At 39.5% G+C, this 18,308-nt stretch overlaps 1 pseudogene across 1 annotated transcript; it reads right to left on the bottom strand.

The window, feature by feature from the left end:
• Window positions 1-5,082: 5,082 nt before the first annotated feature.
• LOC309832734 (pyridoxal kinase-like) lies at window positions 5,083-17,977 on the bottom strand (annotated as a pseudogene). Its single transcript has 2 exons — window positions 17,967-17,977; window positions 5,083-6,134 (listed from the first exon to the last, which is right to left on the bottom strand). The product of its transcript is annotated as a pyridoxal kinase-like (transcript).
• Between the last annotated feature and the right edge of the window lie 331 nt (window positions 17,978-18,308).

The following is an 18,308-nucleotide window of genomic DNA, read 5'->3' as shown; positions in this document are numbered from 1 at the left end:
TGCTACAATGGAGGCCCTGCCAATTGTGTTCCACTCATCAATGGTGCCTCACTTCCTGCTGCCCCATGCTGCCTCCCCACCACCAACAGCCATCCCCTGCCTGGGTCCACCCTCCAAATTCCACTCTCTGGCACCCAGCCTTCCTCCCTACCAGGGAACACAGCTTAGGCTGGGGTGTGCAGGGCTGTGGCATGGACCATGTGCATAGGTCCCACTCTGTCCTACCCTCCACTGACTGACTGTTGCATTCCCCTCCAAACCCCCTATCCCCTGAAGGTCCCTCTCTGTCCCTGGTGATCCCCTCTCTTCTCTCCCAGCCCCACCTCAGGGGTGCTGGTCCCATCCCGCCTCCACTTTTCTTTACCCCTTCCTTCTCTCTCACATCCTACCCGGTTGTGCGGGGATTCCTCCCATCCCCTTAGGTGTCTGAGGTCCCTCATTAGTGCTCAGTAGGTGCTCTGCGAGAATTGCTCTGATGCATTCTTGTACTTGTGAGGAGACACAAACTCCACATCCTCCTACTCCACCATCTTAACTCTACCCCCAAATCAAATATTTCCAAATATAACAAAAAACTATTCCCAAATCTTTAAAAGATCATGTGATCTAGGATTAATCTTTAATGAGTGAAAACAAGTATAAGTTTTTGGTTTGATTAATACAGACATGTCTTTAGAGTCATAAACATTAACTATAATACTTTTACCTAGGTTTACTAAAAGTCAATAAGCTCATATTATCTCTGTTACAAAATTTGTCGACAAGAAAATTAACTTGGTAAGATGATATTTTTGTAAGTAATAAATAGAGGATAAATGGGATAAAAGTTTTTAAGTGAACTTTTTAAGAATGATTGTTTTGTGGTATGTCTACCTAAAAATAGTTTCTCCAGACTTGAAACTTCAGAATTTTCCTAGATTAAGTTAAATGATAAGAGTTCATTGAATATACAGATCACTTCCAATTAAGGTAAAACACTAAAACATTAATTGCTAAGAAAGTCTAAATTTACCTACTTTTGTCTCCTTATTAGAGAAAAACTAAAGATGCTTGAGTTTGTTGGAAAGACGTCTTGTACCCCATTGAGGGAAGAAATTGGGTTATGAGAAAACGTATGTTTTTAGAGATTATGGAATATGTTCACAAGTTTGCCAATCAGGAAATGCTGATATGACAAACAGTTCACAATTGCTTGCATCTTGGTTTTTGCCAGAGATTAAGGTTTTTTTAAAGGTTAAAATTGATAATATATAGGTAATTAAAGATATTAGAAATAATAAGGGAAATATTTCAGTATACAATGAAAATAAGATGTGTGTTTTCAGTAAAAGAAAGTATGAAGAATGGAAATGCATTTTGCTAAGGGAAAAGAAAGTGATTTTTGTCCTGAAGCATCTCAAAGAGAGATATTAAACTAATTAGGTTTATTCAGTATGTTAAATTATGTGGGAAGCATTGTCAAATAAAAGGTAATATTAAGTCTTCTTCATGTTATATCTACATAAGTGTATATTATGAGTTCCAGAAATTATATGAAATTCCTGGAAGTCTTATATGTCCTGACATAAAATGTTATGTTGTCATCAAAATTGAGGCTTATGCTAAAGGGACTGAACCCAAGTATCAGGAGAATGCCCTAGATGACTTTCATGCAAAGGCAACAACAACAGAATCTGTATAGATAAAATCCATTCCAATTCTGCAAGAAAATTGACCCCTCATTGGCAGGATTTTGCCACCCTGATGTCCTTGTAACAAGGCAACAGTCTGTTCCTAAATGAGAGATATTAAGGTGGGTAAGCAATACCTGTGAATTAAACAGTCAGGGTTATGGGAAACCCAAGATGGCTACTGGATTCTTCCCAGTTCTCTGACGAACCCCATTTTTCATGTGATGGGTTAAAGCCTTCTCTTTCTGCAAGGCTGATGATGTCACAATGGTAAAGAAACTGTTAGAAAATGTATTTTCCACTTGGAGAATATTTTCCACAATCCCCAGTGATCAAGACACTCACTTCATTGGGCAAATCATATGAATCTTAAAAAAAAAAACTTGAAAATTTCTTGAAATTATCACTGTCACTGTCACCTTCAATCTTCAGGCAAGGTCAATACAACTAATGGAAAAACTGGACTTGAGCAGAACAAAAATTAATTACATGGGATTGAATGAACTGGTAAATACAATTTTTATGACTTTTTGTCTGAAATATTACTGGCTTTTAATTTTTGTCTTCCAGACATAAGGGAACCTTTCCTCTTAAGCTAATTATAACTTACAGCAATTATGTAAATTATATCTTTATAAGCAGATTGAAGCATTTATCTTTCCTCTCTACTTGATCCCTCCAGAGATTGGAAATCCTTAGGTTCCCAGCAGCATTTCCAGGTGAATAAGGAAGACCACTTCCTGGCAGGTGCAGGAACCTCAAGATATTTTAGACTTCAAGAAGAGAGGTATACACCTAAATCTGTAGGTATTGCAGGCAGAATCTGATGGCAAGTTCTTGGCATGGCTTTCCTCATCTTGAGAGGACTTTTAAAAGTTCAATTTGAGATTCCTCTTGAAAAGTTCCAGCAAAGCCAAATTTAAAAGAACCTATACGATCAATTCCACTTATGTAAATAATCAGGCCAAGTTTATTGAAATCAGACTTATTTTTGAAAATAAATCAGTCTTAATTTGACTATATTTGGTGAAAAATGAAGATAATTTAGAGAGAAAAATCATTTTTCCATAATATATCTTTGTGGATATTGAAGTTTTGTATATACCGAGGTTTTCTATTTACTACCTACATCCAAGATGCCTCTTTGTTGCTATGTTACATTATTGTAAAGTTTATTGAATTATTGAAAGGATATTCTAAGCTTGCTTCTGAAGCTAATCACAGTAATCTATCTTTGGATGAAGATCAGATGCCACATGACCTGCATCCAGGAGATCATGCTTACTGGAAAAGACATCATATAAAGGACACTCCAACCTAGATGAAAGGATCCTTATCAGGTATTCTTAAGTAGCTCATGTACAGTGAAACTTACGGGAATTGACTCTTGAATTAATATTTCTGACTTAAGAAAGCCTCTGCACCTGAGTGTTTTATAGAAAGGACTTCTGACCTCAGATGACATCCACACCAGGACAAAAAGATGACAACAATGGTAGACAGCTGACCCAAGAATCTGGACTGGGCCTGTAAGACTCATCCTATTAATTCAATTGTACTGTTTACCAAATACTCATCTCCCTATCAAAATTGAAAGTTATTGTTTTACTTCTAGCTATACTTTTGATGCAATGTTCAAAATGGAAAGAAAATTCTTTAGTAAAGTTGTCACAGAGTATAGCTCCTGGAGGCAATCTAACTGACTGTTGGATTTGTCATCAAATTCCTCCATCAGTACAAGACCAATTTGGCCCCTCCTAACACCTATATCATGACTTTTCAGATGTTTCTAACATTACCACCCACCTTGACTGACCTCCCTCTGGCCTAACCTTTCAGGTTCAAATTCTTTAACATATTAATTTGTCTATCCTTTGTCTGATACTATCCATGATCCTTAGAGACCTGACACAACTTACCCTAGGACACCTCACTCTGTTCCTTACTTAATTAACAAATGTCTTAAAGAGAAAAACACAAGAAAATTATGCCAGCAACTCCCTTACATCAAATACCATACAGATAGGTTTTGGAAAGCCTACAAGAGAAATGACCCATGGTTTAATACCGCATTAACAAAACTTCCAACTGATGAAGCTATCAATGAGAGCACTCTAGGAGGGATCACTTGTGCTCCCCCATGTTTTGTCTTCGTGTGGTATTGGAATTGATCCACTTTCCTAAAGATGGGCACATAGTCTTACTAGCTGGCAAATAGAAGTTTTATTTTTACTAGGATAATATGTTACTCCATTGTCTATACATAAGTAAGTAGATGAACCTCCTTTCTCTCTTCATTACAGAGTCAAGAGATCCATGTTAGCAAGATACCAAGATATCTCATGACAAAATCTTTTGGCAATCTTGGTTCCTAATGCAGGAGTATGTGTAAACAGAGATATGATTAGAAATCTATCACCCACCATTGGTCAAATAGTTGAGGAAACTGAAAAAAAGCATTGCAGCATAACAGACATCCCTAAATTCCTTAGCCCATATAATATTAGATAACAGAATTGCCTCATATTTTTGTTGGTTAAACAAGGAACCATTTACGTTATTGCTCGCACTACTTGCTGCACTTATATCAACAGCTCTGGAGAAGTAGAGGCACACACACACACAATTTCCCAAAAGAGTGAAGTGGCTACAAGATCAGACATTTTTTTCCCATTTTGCTTACAAATGATTATCATTGTCATAGTATGTATTGTTATTCCTTTCCTGGCTATGAAGCTACTCAGGACATGTATCACTACTTGCTTTAAGCTTACTGTTTACAGCAGGTGTAACATAGCCAGGTCATTGGAAGCAACCTAAATGCCCATCGACAGACAAATGGATAAAGAAGATGTGGTACATATATACAATGGAATATTACTCAGCCATAGAAAGGAATGAAATTGGGTCATTTTTTGAGACGTGGATGGATCTAGAGACTGTCATACAGAGTGAAGTAAGTCAGAAAGAGAAAAACAAATATCGTATATTAACACACATATGTGGAACTTAGAAAAATGGTACAGATGAACCGATTTGCAGGGCAGAAATTGAGACACAGACGTAGAGAACAAACGTATGGACACAAGGGGGGAAAGCGGCAGGGGTGGGGGTGTGATGAATTGGGTGATTGGGATTGACATGTATACACTGATGTGTATAAAACTGATGACTAATAAGAACCTGCTGTATAAAAATATAAACAAAATAAAATTTTAAGAAAAGCAGGTGTAACAATGTTTATGTGACAATTCAACATAATTGATAAAATGTATAGCCTATAAAATGTTTCCCCATTAGCATACGTCTGTGCTTGTTCACTATGTCTGATTAGACACCCCCTCCCTCCCACCCCCCAAGTGGATAACTAGGCAAATCTCTTTTTTTTTTTTTCTCATGAATGAAAAAAATGTCAAATTTTGGTCACAGCTCTAAGGCAGACGTTACATTTTTCACAAGGATGGAAATGGAGACACCTAACGCTGGGTGTTAAGGAGGTGGGTTCATACGGCTCTCCCAGCACTATGGCCTGGATGATGATCTCTGGGTTCTTGATGTCCTTCTTGCTCTGGACAGTCCTCAGCTACAGCTGGGCTGGGCTGGGCTTCAGTCCTTCCACAGCCTTGGCTTTTGCACACTTGATGGTCTGCTGCAGAACATGGTGCATGGCCGACACAGTATTTTCACAGGCCACCTTGAGACTGTTGAGTTGCTTGTGCATCCATGCCAAGAGCACGGCAGTGAAGAGGTCCCCGGTGCCTATGGAGACTGTGTCCACCTTGCACATCTCCATGAGGATGCTCTGCATCATCACGGTGCCGTCAGGGATCTGGGTCATCTGGCTCCCTGGCATGATCAGGTAGTTAATGCCCCTTGGGGATGGCAGGTCTAAGCTGGTGATGACCACTGTGTTGAGGCCCATTAAGTGCAGCACGTCCATCACTCACTGCTAAGTCTTCTTCTTGGCTATGAATCTTTCTGCCGCTCAGCAACTCAGTCTCAAATTGGTTGGGGGTTATGATGTCTGCAACTGGCATGTCCTTCTCTCTGTAAACCAGAAGAAGGTCCTCAGGGAGGTAGATGGAAACTTCTCTGTTCCACTTGTCTCCCATCACGGGGACGCACATGACCAAGAGCCTGGAGTTCTGCTGCTTCAGCTCCTTTCTGGTGTCCACCACCATGGCCAGGAAGAACTTATCTTTCATGTAACCTGTGAGCACATAGTTATATTTGTTCATGTTGTTCAGCTCCAGCCCGTCATACAGCTCGTGGAGCTCATCTGAGTTCAGCACTTGGCTATTCCAGTGTGAGTAGCCTGTGTGGTTTAAAAACTGGACAGAGTTCACTACATCAATCTTGAACCCCAAAACATGTAGTGGGAGTGTGACTGCCTGATTGCCCATGTAGCCACAGATGACATGGCTCTGAATGGAGAGCACCTGACAGTCTTCCTCCTTGCCAGGTCTGCCTCAGGGGCAGGGCCAGGCAGGGTCATTGTCTCCGCCGCATGCTGGGGCTGTGCTCCACTTGGTTCCAGCTGCACTCAGGCTCTGCTCCGCTGCAGCCCTGCTCAGTGAAGGCACTCTGCTTGAACGATGGGCCACCTCCCTCTTAGGCAAATCTCTTTACATGTATAAACAACAAAAACGGAAGTCTAACACTGAGGGACATGATGGACCCAGGGCAGGCAGCAACTACCCTGACATTGAGGGACAAATATTTTGATCATCAGTGCTTTCTATTGAAAGATTTTCAATCAGAAGGGAGAAATAATGGAAGGAAATTTTCACATATTGAGGTATGGGAACGTCTGGTTTCTGGATTATACATGATTTGACTTAAATTTTATGTTAACCTAAACAGCCTGTTTGTGGTCTATCAAACATACATTGTACGTCTGCTTTAATCATTAAAGAAAAAAGTACATTGACTAGAAGTAAAGAATGTTCACATTAACAATAAAGATTAAATGCCTCTCTTCCTGTGATGCCAATGCTGGTATTCCTTCAGTGATAAGACTGCCTTCCTAGGTGTCAAGGACATACTGACTTGCTGTGTATGTGCTGATCTGTTTATTTTTGAAACCTTGAAAGGATGGTGTCCCTGACTTGTTTGATGTTCTTTGTTCTGACAAGATGTACAACTGTGCTGAAAACCATGCTTCTCCAGAGCAGCTCCTCAGATTAATCTGAGAGGCTGTCTCCCTGACCATAGTCCTTAATTTGGGTCAAATAAAACTCTTTTATTTTCCTATTATAGATTTTTTATTGATTATTTTTGAAGACATCTGTGTGAGAGCTGAAACAAGAAGGCAGACTACTGCCTTGCTCTACCTCACCTGGGCAAAAGCATGTTAGAGATGACTCAAATTTTTTGTTGTCTACCACAAAAGCACCTTGAGTATTAATTCTGGAGTTACAAATAAATTTTAGCTAGTAGACAAATTCACAAATATGGACCCATCGAGTAGTGAGGCTTCACTGTATAGAGATATGGACTTGACACCCAGGAGAAAGAGCTAAAAGAATTAGAAATAGTTGTCTCTGGGAACAGGACACTGGATGGCAAGGAGTGAGTTATGGGACTGTTGCTTTTAATCAAGTATAAATTTTAATTTGTTAACAAATTTAAAATGAATAATTTTTCAAAAATATTTTAAACCACTCCTTCTTCCATGACTTCTTCTCCCCTTCGTCCAGGCTGGTGGAAAATGTAATCCATCATTATTGGGTTTCACTTCCCTGACCTCCAGCATCTCAAGAATATCCTGAGATTATTTTAGAAAAGGCAGAGCTTTCTGGAAGGGCTCTCTGGACTCCAGTCTAACTGGTCTCTAAAAATTTGTCTTCTCTAAGTACTTACTTGAAAGAAATGTCTCTCTTTTTCTGAGCCCAGTTTGAGACTGGGTCTTGCCCTGTGGCTTCCAGGGCCACAGTGAATACCTCTCTTGCATTTTTCTGGGAAGAGGATGGTTCTTGGGAAGGGGGCAGGGGCAGATGGCAATCTCAACTTCTCAGTAGGAATTGCAAATGACAGTTGTTTCCAATCCTTGACCACTGGGAAGGGTAAGTTCAAGCTTGCAGTTTCCTGAGTCATGAAGGCAACATTTAGCCTTTTGTTGAGCACTATCTGTGTCCCAGGCACAGTGTCTAGTTCTTTGTATGCATTACGTTACTTAATCCTCACAACCTAAGGGGACATTTTACAGATGAGGAAACTGAAGCTTAGGGAGCTTAAGCAATTTGCTCAAGGTCATCCAGCTACTAAGTGGCAAACTTGGGATTTGAACTTACACCTGGTTAACTCTCAAACCAATGCTCTCAACAGCTCACAATACTATTGGCACAAACATGCAGTATTCCTTTTGCAAATTTCAAATTCTACTTAGTTTTGATAGGTTGAATTTCTGGCAGCTTCTGAGAGTTTATTGCCATTTATGAGGACTTTATCTTGGCAGGATGGTTTCCTTAGAGTCCACCAAGGAAGGTGTGCTTTTTGTTGCTTCTCACTTTGTTTAGACTGTTCCTTCCATCTGTACTGCCTTCCCTGACCCTTTCTTTGTGTATAATTCCTAGCCATCCTTTAAGAACTAGCACTGTAGGTGGTGAAGCTGTGGGAAGCACAGGTGGAGGAAGGAGAAATTTTAACCTTGAATGAAGATTGACATTTAAATTTTTACTTGGAACTGGACTATCTCTTACCAAAGTGAGATTTTTTTTTTTAAAAGGACCACTGATGTTGGGAGCACTTTTCATGATCTAAGAGGGTCCAAGTGTTTTGTAAAAGTTGCCCTGATTTTCATCCAAGGAGTGAAATATAAATACCTTTTCTCACGTCAACAGGCAGAATGGGAAACAAATAAAATAGTTTTAAAAAATTATGCTGCATGAGTCTTGCTTAGTTATTGTATTAATAATACATATATTTGTACAATACTTAATGTGATTGCAAGCTTTCTACTGTTTGGATAAACATAATTTATTTTAAACCATTAAATCTACTGTTTCAAATTGTCTCCATTTTCCCCCAATTTAAGACTATGCTGGACATTTTGTTAAATTTTTTTTCATGTATGTAAAAATGTAAAGGGTTTTGGTATGATTGTAAATATTTTTCGCCAGAATATTCTCTCTAGAAATATATCAGAGCTCCTCTAAGATTATTATGCATTGTTACTCTCACTGTCCTGTATGAAATATTGTGCTTTACTAGGCCCTTGGGATACCTGCCTTTGACACTCAACTGAAACAGCAAGGGACATATGGCAACACTATAATAATGACAATGTATGTGTTTATTATTTTACAGTTTCATTTACCTTAATAAATGAACAGTTTCATGTACCTTTCATATTCAAGGCTTCTCAAACTATACTGTGCAGATAAATCATTTGGGTATCTTTTTTTTTAACATCTTTATTGGGGTATAATTGCTTTATAATGGTATGTTAGTTTCTGCTTTATAACAAAGTGGATCAGTTATACATATACATATGTTCCCATATCACTTCCTTCTTGCATCTTCCTCCCTCCCACCCTCCCTATCCCACCCCTCTAGGTGGTCACAAACCACCTAGCTGATCTCCCTGTGCTATGCAGCTGCTTCCCACTAGCTATCTATTTTAGGTTTGGTAGTGTATATATGTCCATGCCACTCTCTCACTTTCTCAAAGCTTACCCTGCCCCCTCCCTATATCCTCTATTTGTATCATCTTTAATTTCTTTCATCAGTGTCTTATAATTTTCTGTATACAGGTCTTTTGTCTCCTTAGGTAGGTTTATTCCTAGATATTTTATTCTTTTTGTTGCAGTGGTAAATGGGAGTGTTTTTTTTATTTCACTTTCAGATTTTTCATCATTAGTGTATAGGAATACCAGAGATTTCTGTGCATTAATTTTGTGTCCTGCAACTTTACCAAATTCATTGATTAGCTCTAGTAGTTTTCTGGTAACATCTTTAGTATTCTCTATGTATAGTATCATGTCATCCGCAAACAGTGACAGCTTTACTTCTTCTTTTCCAATTTGGAATCCTTTTATTACCTTTTCTTCTCTGATTTCTGTGGCTAGTACTTCTAAAACTGTATTGAATAAGAGTGGTGAGAGTGGGCAACCTTGTCTTGTTCCTGATCTTAGTGGAAATGCTTTGTTTTTCACCATTGAGGATGATGTTGGCTGTGGGTTTGTCATATATGGCCTTTATTATGTTGAGGAAAGTTCCCTCTATGCCTACTTTCTGCAGGGTTTTTACCATAAATTGGTGTTGAATTTTGTCAAAAGCTTTCTCTGCATCTATTGAGATGATCATATGGTTTGTCTCTTTCAATTTGTTAATATGGTTTATCACATTGATTGATTTGCGTATATTGAAGAATCCTTGCATTTCTGGTATAAACCCCACTTGATCATGGTGTATGATCCTTTTAATGTGCTGTTGGATTCTGTTTGCTAGTATTTTCTTGAGGATTTTTGCATCTATGTTCATCAGTGATATTGGCCTGTAGTTTTCTTTCTTTGTGACATCCTTGTCTAGTTTTGGTATCAAGGTGATGGTGGCCTTGTAGAATGAATTTGGGAGTGTTCCTCCCTCTGCTATATTTTGGAAGAGTTTGAGAAGGATAGGTGTTAGCTATTCTCTAAATGTTTGATAGAATTCGCCTGTGAAGCCATCTGGTCCTGGGCTTTTGTTTGTTGGAAGATTTTTTTATTTTTTTTATTTTTTTTTAATGTTTTTTAATTTTTTTTTTTATTTTTTTAACATCTTTATTGGAGTATAATTGCTTTACAATGGTATGTTAGTTTCAGCTTCACAACAAAGTGAATCAGTTATATATATACATATATTCCCATATCTCTTCCCGCTTGCATCTCCCTCCCTCCCACCCTCCCTATCCCACCCCTCCAGGCGGTCACAAAGCACCGAGCTGATCTCCCTGTGCTATGCGGCTACTTCCCACTAGCTATCTACCTTACGTTTGGTAGTGTATATATGTCCATGCCTCTTTATCGCTTTGTCACCGTTTACCCTTCCCCCTCCCCATAGCCTCATGTCCATTCTCTAGTAAGTCTGTGTCTTTATTCCTGTTTCACCCCTAGGTTTCTCATGTCATTTTTTTTTTTTAAATTCCATATATATGTGTTAGCATACGGTATTTGTCTCTCTCTTTCTGACTTACTTCACTCTGTATGACAGACTCTAGGTCTATCCACCTCATTACAAATAGCTCAATTTCGTCTCTTTTTATGGCTGAGTAATATTCCATTGTATATATGTGCCACATCTTCTTTATCCATTCATCCGATGATGGACACTTAGGTTGTTTCCATCTCTGGGCTATTGTAAATAGAGCTGCAGTGAACATTTTGGTACATGACTCTTTTTGAATTATGGTTTCCTCAGGGTATATGCCCAGTAGTGGGATTGCTGGGTCATATGGTAGTTCTATTTGTAGCTTTTTAAGGAACCTCCATACTGTTCTCCACAGTGGCTGTATCAATTTACATTCCCACCAACAGTGTAAGAGGGTTCCCTTTTCTCCACACCCTCTCCAGCATTTATTGTTTCTAGATTTTTTGATGATGGCCATTCTGACTGGTGTGAGATGATATCTCATTGTAGTTTTGATTTGCATTTCTCTAATGATTAGTGATGTTGAGCATTCTTTCATGTGTTTGTTGGCACTCTGTATATCTTCTTTGGAGAAATGTCTATTTAGGTCTTCTACCCATTTTTGGATTGGGTTGTTTGTTTTTTTGTTATTAAGCTGCATGAGCTGCTTATAAATTTTGGAGATTAATCCTTTGTCAGTTGCTTCATTTGCAAATATTTTCTCCCATTCTGAGGGTTGTCTTTTGGTCTTCTTTATGGTTTCCTTTGCAGCGCAAAAGCTTTGAAGTTTCATTAGGTCCCATTTGTTTACTTTTGTTTTAATTTCCATTTCTCTAGGAGGTGGGCCAAAAAGGACCTTGCTGTGATTTATGTCATAGAGTGTTCTGCCTATGTTTTCCTCTAAGAGTTTGATAGTTTCTGGCCTTACATTTAGGTCTTTAATCCATTTTGAGCTTATTTTTGTGTATGGTGTTAGGGAGTGATCTAATCTCATACTTTTACATGTACCTGTCCAGTTTTCCCAGCACCACTTATTGAAGAGGCTGTCCTTTCTCCACTGTACATTCCTGCCACCTTTATCAAAGATAAGGTGACCATATGTGCATGGGTTTATCTCTGGGCTTTCTATCCTGTTCCATTGATCTATCTTTCTGTTTTTGTGTCAGTACCATACCGTCTTGATAACTGTAGCTTTGTAGTATAGTCTGAAGTCAGGGAGCCTGATTCCTCCAGTTCCTTCTTTCGTTCTCAAGATTGCTTTGGCTATTCGGGGTCTTTTGTATTTCCATACAAATTGCAAAATTTTTTGTTCTAGTTCTGTGAAAAATGCCAGTGGTAGTTTCATAGGGATTGCATTGAATCTATAGATTGCTTTGGGTAGTAGAGTCATTTTCACAATGTTGATTCTTCCAATCCAAGAACATGGTATATCTCTCCATCTATTTGTATCATCTTTAATTTCTTTCATCAGTGTCTTATAATTTTCTGCATACAGATCTTTTGTGTCCTTAGGTAGGTTTATTCCTAGATATTTTATTCTTTTTGTTGCAGTGGTAAATGGGAGTGTTTTCTTGATTTCACTTTCAAATTTTTCATCATTAGTATATAGGAATGCCAGAGATTTCTGTGCATTAATTTTGTATCCTGCCACTTTACCAAATTCATTGATTAGCTCTAGTAGTTTTCTGGTAGCATCTTTAGGGTTCTCTATGTATAGGATCATGTCATCTGCAAACAGTGACAGCTTTACTTCTTCTTTTCCAATTTGGATTCCTTTTATTTCCTTTTCTTCTCTGATTGCTGTGGCTAGTACTTCTAAAACTGTATTGAATAAGAGTGGTGAGAGTGGGCAACCTTGTCTTGTTCCTGATCTTAGTGGAAATGCTTTCAGTTTTTCACCATTGAGGATGATGTTGGCTGTGGGTTTGTCATATATGGCCTTTATTATGTTGAGGAAAGTTCCCTCTATGCCTACTTTCTGCAGGGTTTTTACCATAAATTGGTGTTGAATTTTGTCAAAAGCTTTCTCTGCATCTATTGAGATGATCATATGGTTTGTCTCTTTCAATTTGTTAATATGGTTTATCACATTGATTGATTTGCGTATATTGAAGAATCCTTGCATTTCTGGTATAAACCCCACTTGATCATGGTGTATGATCCTTTTAATGTGCTGTTGGATTCTGTTTGCTAGTATTTTCTTGAGGATTTTTGCATCTATGTTCATCAGTGATATTGGCCTGTAGTTTTCTTTCTTTGTGACATCCTTGTCTAGTTTTGGTATCAAGGTGATGGTGGCCTTGTAGAATGAATTTGGGAGTGTTCCTCCCTCTGCTATATTTTGGAAGAGTTTGAGAAGGATAGGTGTTAGCTATTCTCTAAATGTTTGATAGAATTCGCCTGTGAAGCCATCTGGTCCTGGGCTTTTGTTTGTTGGAAGATTTTTAATCACAGTTTCAATTTTAGTGCTTGTGATTGTTCTGTTCATATTTTCTATTTCTTCTGGATTCAGTGTTGGCACATTGTGCATTTCTAAGAATTTGTTCATTTCGTCTGGGTTGTCCATTTTATTGGCATAGACTTGCTTGTAGTAATCTCTCATGATCTTTTCTATTTCTGCAGTGTCTCTTGTTACTTCTCCTTTTTCATTTCTAATTCTATTGATTTGAGTCTTCTCCCTTTTTTTCTTGATGAGTCTGGCGAATGGTTTGTCTATTTTGTTTATCTTCTCAAAGAACCAGCTTTTAGTTTTATTGATCTTTGCTATTGTTTCCTTCATTTCTTTTTCATTTATTTCTGATCTGATTTTTATGATTTCTTTCCTTTTGCTAACTTTGGGTTTTTTTGATTCTTCTTTCTCTAATTGTTTTAGGTGCAAGGTGAGGTTGTTTATTTGAGATGTTTCCTGTTTCTTAAGGTGGGCTTGTATTGCTATAAACTTCCCTCTTAGAACTGTTTTTGCTGCATCCCATAGGTTATGGGTCATCGTGTCTCCATTGTCATTTGTTTCTAGGTATTTTTTGATTTCCTCTTTGATTTCTTCAGTGATCACTTCGTTATTAAGTAGTGTATTGTTTAGCCTCCATGTGTTTGTATTTTTTACAGTTCTTTTCCTGTAATTGATATCTAGTCTTATGGCATTGTTTTCAGAAAAGATAATTGATACAATTTCAATTTTTTAAAATTTTCCAAGGCTTGATTTGTGACCCAAGATATGATCTATCCTGGAGAATGTTCCATGAGCACTTGAGAAAAATATGTATTCTGTTGTTTTAGGATAGAATGTCCTATAGATATCGATTAAGTCCATCTTGTTTAATGTACCATTTAAAGCTGGTGTTTTCTTATTTATTTTCATTTTGGATCATCTGTCCATTGGTGAAAGTGAGGTGTTAAAGTCCCCTACTATGAATGTGTTACTGTCGATTTCCCCTTTTATGGCTGTTAGTATTTGCCTTATGTATTGAGGTGCTCCTATGTTGGGTGCATAAATATTTACAATTGTTATATCTTCTTCTTGGATCGATCCCTTGATCATTATGTACTGTCGTTCTTTGTCTCTTGTAATAGTCTTTATTTTAAAGTCTACTTTGTCTGATATGAGAATTGCTACTCCAGCTTTCTTTTGGTTTCCATTTGCATGGAATATCTTTTTCCACCCCCTTACTTTCAGTCTGTATGTGTCTCTAGGTCTGAAGTGGGTCTCTTGTAGACAGCATATATATGGGTCTTGTTCTTGTATCCATTCAGCCAATCTGGGTCTTTTGGTGGGAGCATTTAGTCCATTTACATTTAAGGTAATTATCGATATGTATGTTCCTATTCCCATTTTCTACATTGTTTTGAGTTCGTTATTGTAGATCTTTTCCTTCTCTTGTGTTTCTTGCCTGGAGAAGTTCCTTTAGCATTTGTTGTAAAGGTGGTTTGATGGTGCTGAACTCTCTCAGCTTTTGCTTGTCTGTAAAGGTTTTAATTTCTCCATCAAATCTGAATGAGATCCTTGCTGGGTAGAGTATTCTTGGTTGCAGGTTTTTCTCCTTCATCACTTTCAGTATGTCCTGCCAGTTCCTTCTGGCTTGCAGAGTTTCTGCTGAGAGATCAGTTATTAACCTTATGGGGATTCCCTTGTGTGTTATTTGTTGTTTTTCCCTTGCTGCTTTTAAGATGCTTTCTTTGTATTTAACTTTTGACAGAGTGATTACTATGTGTCTTGGCATATTTCTCCTTGGATTTATCCTGTATGGGACTCTCTGTGCTTCCTGAACTTGATTAACTATTTCTTTTCCCATATTAGGGAAGTTTTCAACTATAATCTCTTCAAATATTTTCTCCGTCCCTTTCTTTTTCTCTTCTTCTTCTGGAACCCTTATAATTCGAATGTTGGTGCATTTAATGTTGTCCCAGAGGTCTCTGAGACTGTCTTCAGTTCTTTTCATTCTTTTTTCTTTATTCTGCTCTGCAGTAGTTATTTCCACTATTTTATCTTCCAGGTCACTTATCCGTTCTTCTACCACAGTTATTCTGCTATTGATCCCATCTAGAGTATTTTTCATTTCATTTATTGTGTTGTTCATCATTGTTTGTTTCATCTTTAGTTCTTCTAGGTCCTTGTTAAATGTTTCTTGCAATTTGTCTATTCTATTTCCAAGATTTTGGATCCTCTTTACTTTGATTATTCTGAATTCTTTTTCAGGTAGACTGCCTATTTCCTCTTCATTTGTTAGGTCTGGTGTGTTTTTGTCTTGCTCCTTCATCTGCTGTGTTTTTCTGTCTTCTCATTTTGCTTATCTTACTGTGTTTGGGGTTTCCTTTTTGCAGGCTGCACGTTCGTAGTTTCCATTGTTCTTGATATCTGTCCCCAGTGGCTAAGGTTGGTTCAGTGGGTTGTGTAGGCTTCCTGGTGGAGGGGACTAGTGTCTGTGTTCTGGTGGATGAGGCTTGATTTTGTCTTTCTGGTGGGCAGGTCCACGTCTGGGGGTGTGTTTTGAGGTGTCTGTGGACTTATTATGATTTTATGCAGCCTCTCTGCTAATGGGTGGGGTTGTGTTCCTGTTTTGCTAGTTGTTTGGCATAGGGTGTCCAGCACTGTAGCTTGCTGGTCATTGAGTGAAGCTGGGTGCTGGTGTTGAGATGGAGATATCTGGGAGATTTTCACCTTTTGATATTATGTGGAGCTGGGAGGTCTCTTGTTGACCAGTGTCCTGAAGTTGACTCTCCCACCTCAGAGGCACAACACTGACTCTTGGCTGCAGCACCAAGAGCCTTTCATCCACATGGCTCAGAATAAAACGGAGAAAAAGTAGAGAGAAAGAATTAGTAGAAGTAGGAAGAAAGAATGAAAGAAAGAAAGAAAGGAGGGAAGGAAGGAAGGAAGGAAGAAAGAAAGAAACAAAGAAGAAAAGAAGGAAAGAAGGAAAGAAAGAAAGAAAGAAAGGAGGGAGGGAGGGAGGGAGGGATGGTGGGAGGAAGGAAGGAAGGAAGAAGGGAAGGAAGGAAAAAAGAAAGAATGTAAAATAAAATAAATTAAAATATAATAAGGTTATTAAATTAAAAAATAATTATTAAGAAAAAAAATTAAAAAAAAAAAAACCGGACAGATAGAACCTTAGGACAAATGGTGGAAGCAAAACTATACAGACAAAATCTCACACAGAAGCATAAACATACACACTCAGAAAAAGAGGAAAAGGGGAAAAAATCATAAATCTTGCTCTCCTCAATTTGGGATGATTCGTTGTCTAAAGGAGGGAAGGAAGGAAAGAAAGAAAGAAGATAAAGTAAAATAAAATAAAGTTATTAAAATTAACTATTAAGAAAAAAATTAAAAAAAAAAAACGGACGGATAGAACCCTAGGACAAATGGTGAAAGCAAAGCTATAAAATCTCACACAGAAGCATACACATACACACTCACAAAAAGAGGAAAAGGGGAAAAAATCATAAATCTTGCTTCCAAAGTCCACCTCCTCAATTTGGGATGATTCATTGTCTATTCATGTCTATTCATGTATCCACAGATGCAGGGTACACCAAGTTGATTGTGGAGCTTTAATCCGCTGCTTCTGAGGCTGCTGGGAGAGATTTCCCTTTCTCTTCTTTGTTCTCACAGCTCCCAGGGGCTCAGCTTTGAATTTGGCCCCGCCTCTGCGTGTAGGTCGCTGGAGGGCGTCTGTTTTTTGCTCAGACATGAAGGGGTTACAGGAGCCGCTGATTCGGGGGCTCTGGCTCACTCAGGCCGGGGGGAGGGAGGGGCGCGGATTGCGGATCAAGCCTGCGGCGGCAGAGGCCGGCATGACATTGCACCAGCCCGAGGCCCGCCGTGTGTTCTCCCAGGTAAGTTGTCCCTGGATCCCAGGAACCTGGCAGTGGCTGGCTGCACAGGCTCCCCGGAAGAGGGGTGTGGATAGTGACCTGTGCTCGCACACAGGCCCCTTGGTGGCAGCAGCAGCAGCCTTGGCATCTCCCGCCCGTCTCTGAGGTCCGCGCTTTTTGCCGCGGCTCACGCCCATCTCTGGGGTTCGTGCTTTTAGCCGCGGCTTGCGCCCGTTTCTGGCGTTCCTTTAAGCAGCGCCCTTAATCCCCTCTCCTCGCGCACCAGGAAACAAAGAGGGACGAAAAAGTCTCTTGCCTCTTCGGCAGCTCCAGACCTTTTCCCGGACTCCCTCCCGGCTAGCCGTGGTGCAGTAACCCTTTCAGGCTGTGTTCACGCAGCCAACCCCAGTCCTCTCCCTGCGCTCCGACCAAAGCCCGAGCCTCAGCTCGCAGATCCGCCTGCCCTGGCGGGAGAGCAGACAAGCCTCTCGGGCTGGTGAGTGCCGGTCGGCACTGATCCTCTGTGAGGGAATCTCCCCGCTTTGCCCTCCGCACCCCTGTTGTTGTGCTCTCCTCCGCGGCTCCGAAGTTTCCCCCTCTGCCACCCGCAGTCTCCGCCTGTGAAGGGGCTTCCTAGTGTGTGGAAACTTTTCCTCCTTCACAGCTCCCTCCCACTGGTGCAGGTGCCGTCCCTATTCTTTTGTCTCTGTTTTTTCGTTTTTTCTTTTGCCCTACCCAGGTATGTGGGGAGTTTCTTGCCTTTTGGGAGGCCTGAGGTCTTCTGCCAGCATTCAGTAGGTGTTCTGTAGGAGTTGTTCCACGTGTAGATGTATTTCTGGTGTATCTGTGGGGAGGAAGGTGATCTCCGCGTCTTACTCTTCCGCCATCTTCAGAACACCCCTCCCCCATTTGGGTATCTTGTTAAGATGCAAATTCTGACTCAGTGGGTCTGAGTTGGGGCCTGAGAACCTGCATTCCAGCAAACTCCCAGATGTTGCTGATGCCACTGGTCTCAAAACTACATTGTGAATAACTAGTCTTTGTTTATCTTAATTCCTGTGATAATCTAACAAATAACAAAAACCTCAAGTTAAGTGATTTGTCTTCAGTCCTGACAATGCAGCTTCTTTCAGTCATTCATTTGTTCACTCACTCACTCCTTCAGGCACTGTGGAGACTGAAGCCAGTGAAACCAAACCCCACCTTTGTGGGACTTGT

This window comes from Grampus griseus (genome assembly GCF_964374135.1).
Source record: "Grampus griseus genome assembly, chromosome: 14".
Taxonomy (NCBI): Eukaryota; Metazoa; Chordata; class Mammalia; order Artiodactyla; family Delphinidae; genus Grampus; species Grampus griseus.
The sequence above is the reverse complement of the archived record's forward strand: the minus strand, read 5'-3'. Positions and strand labels throughout refer to the sequence as shown.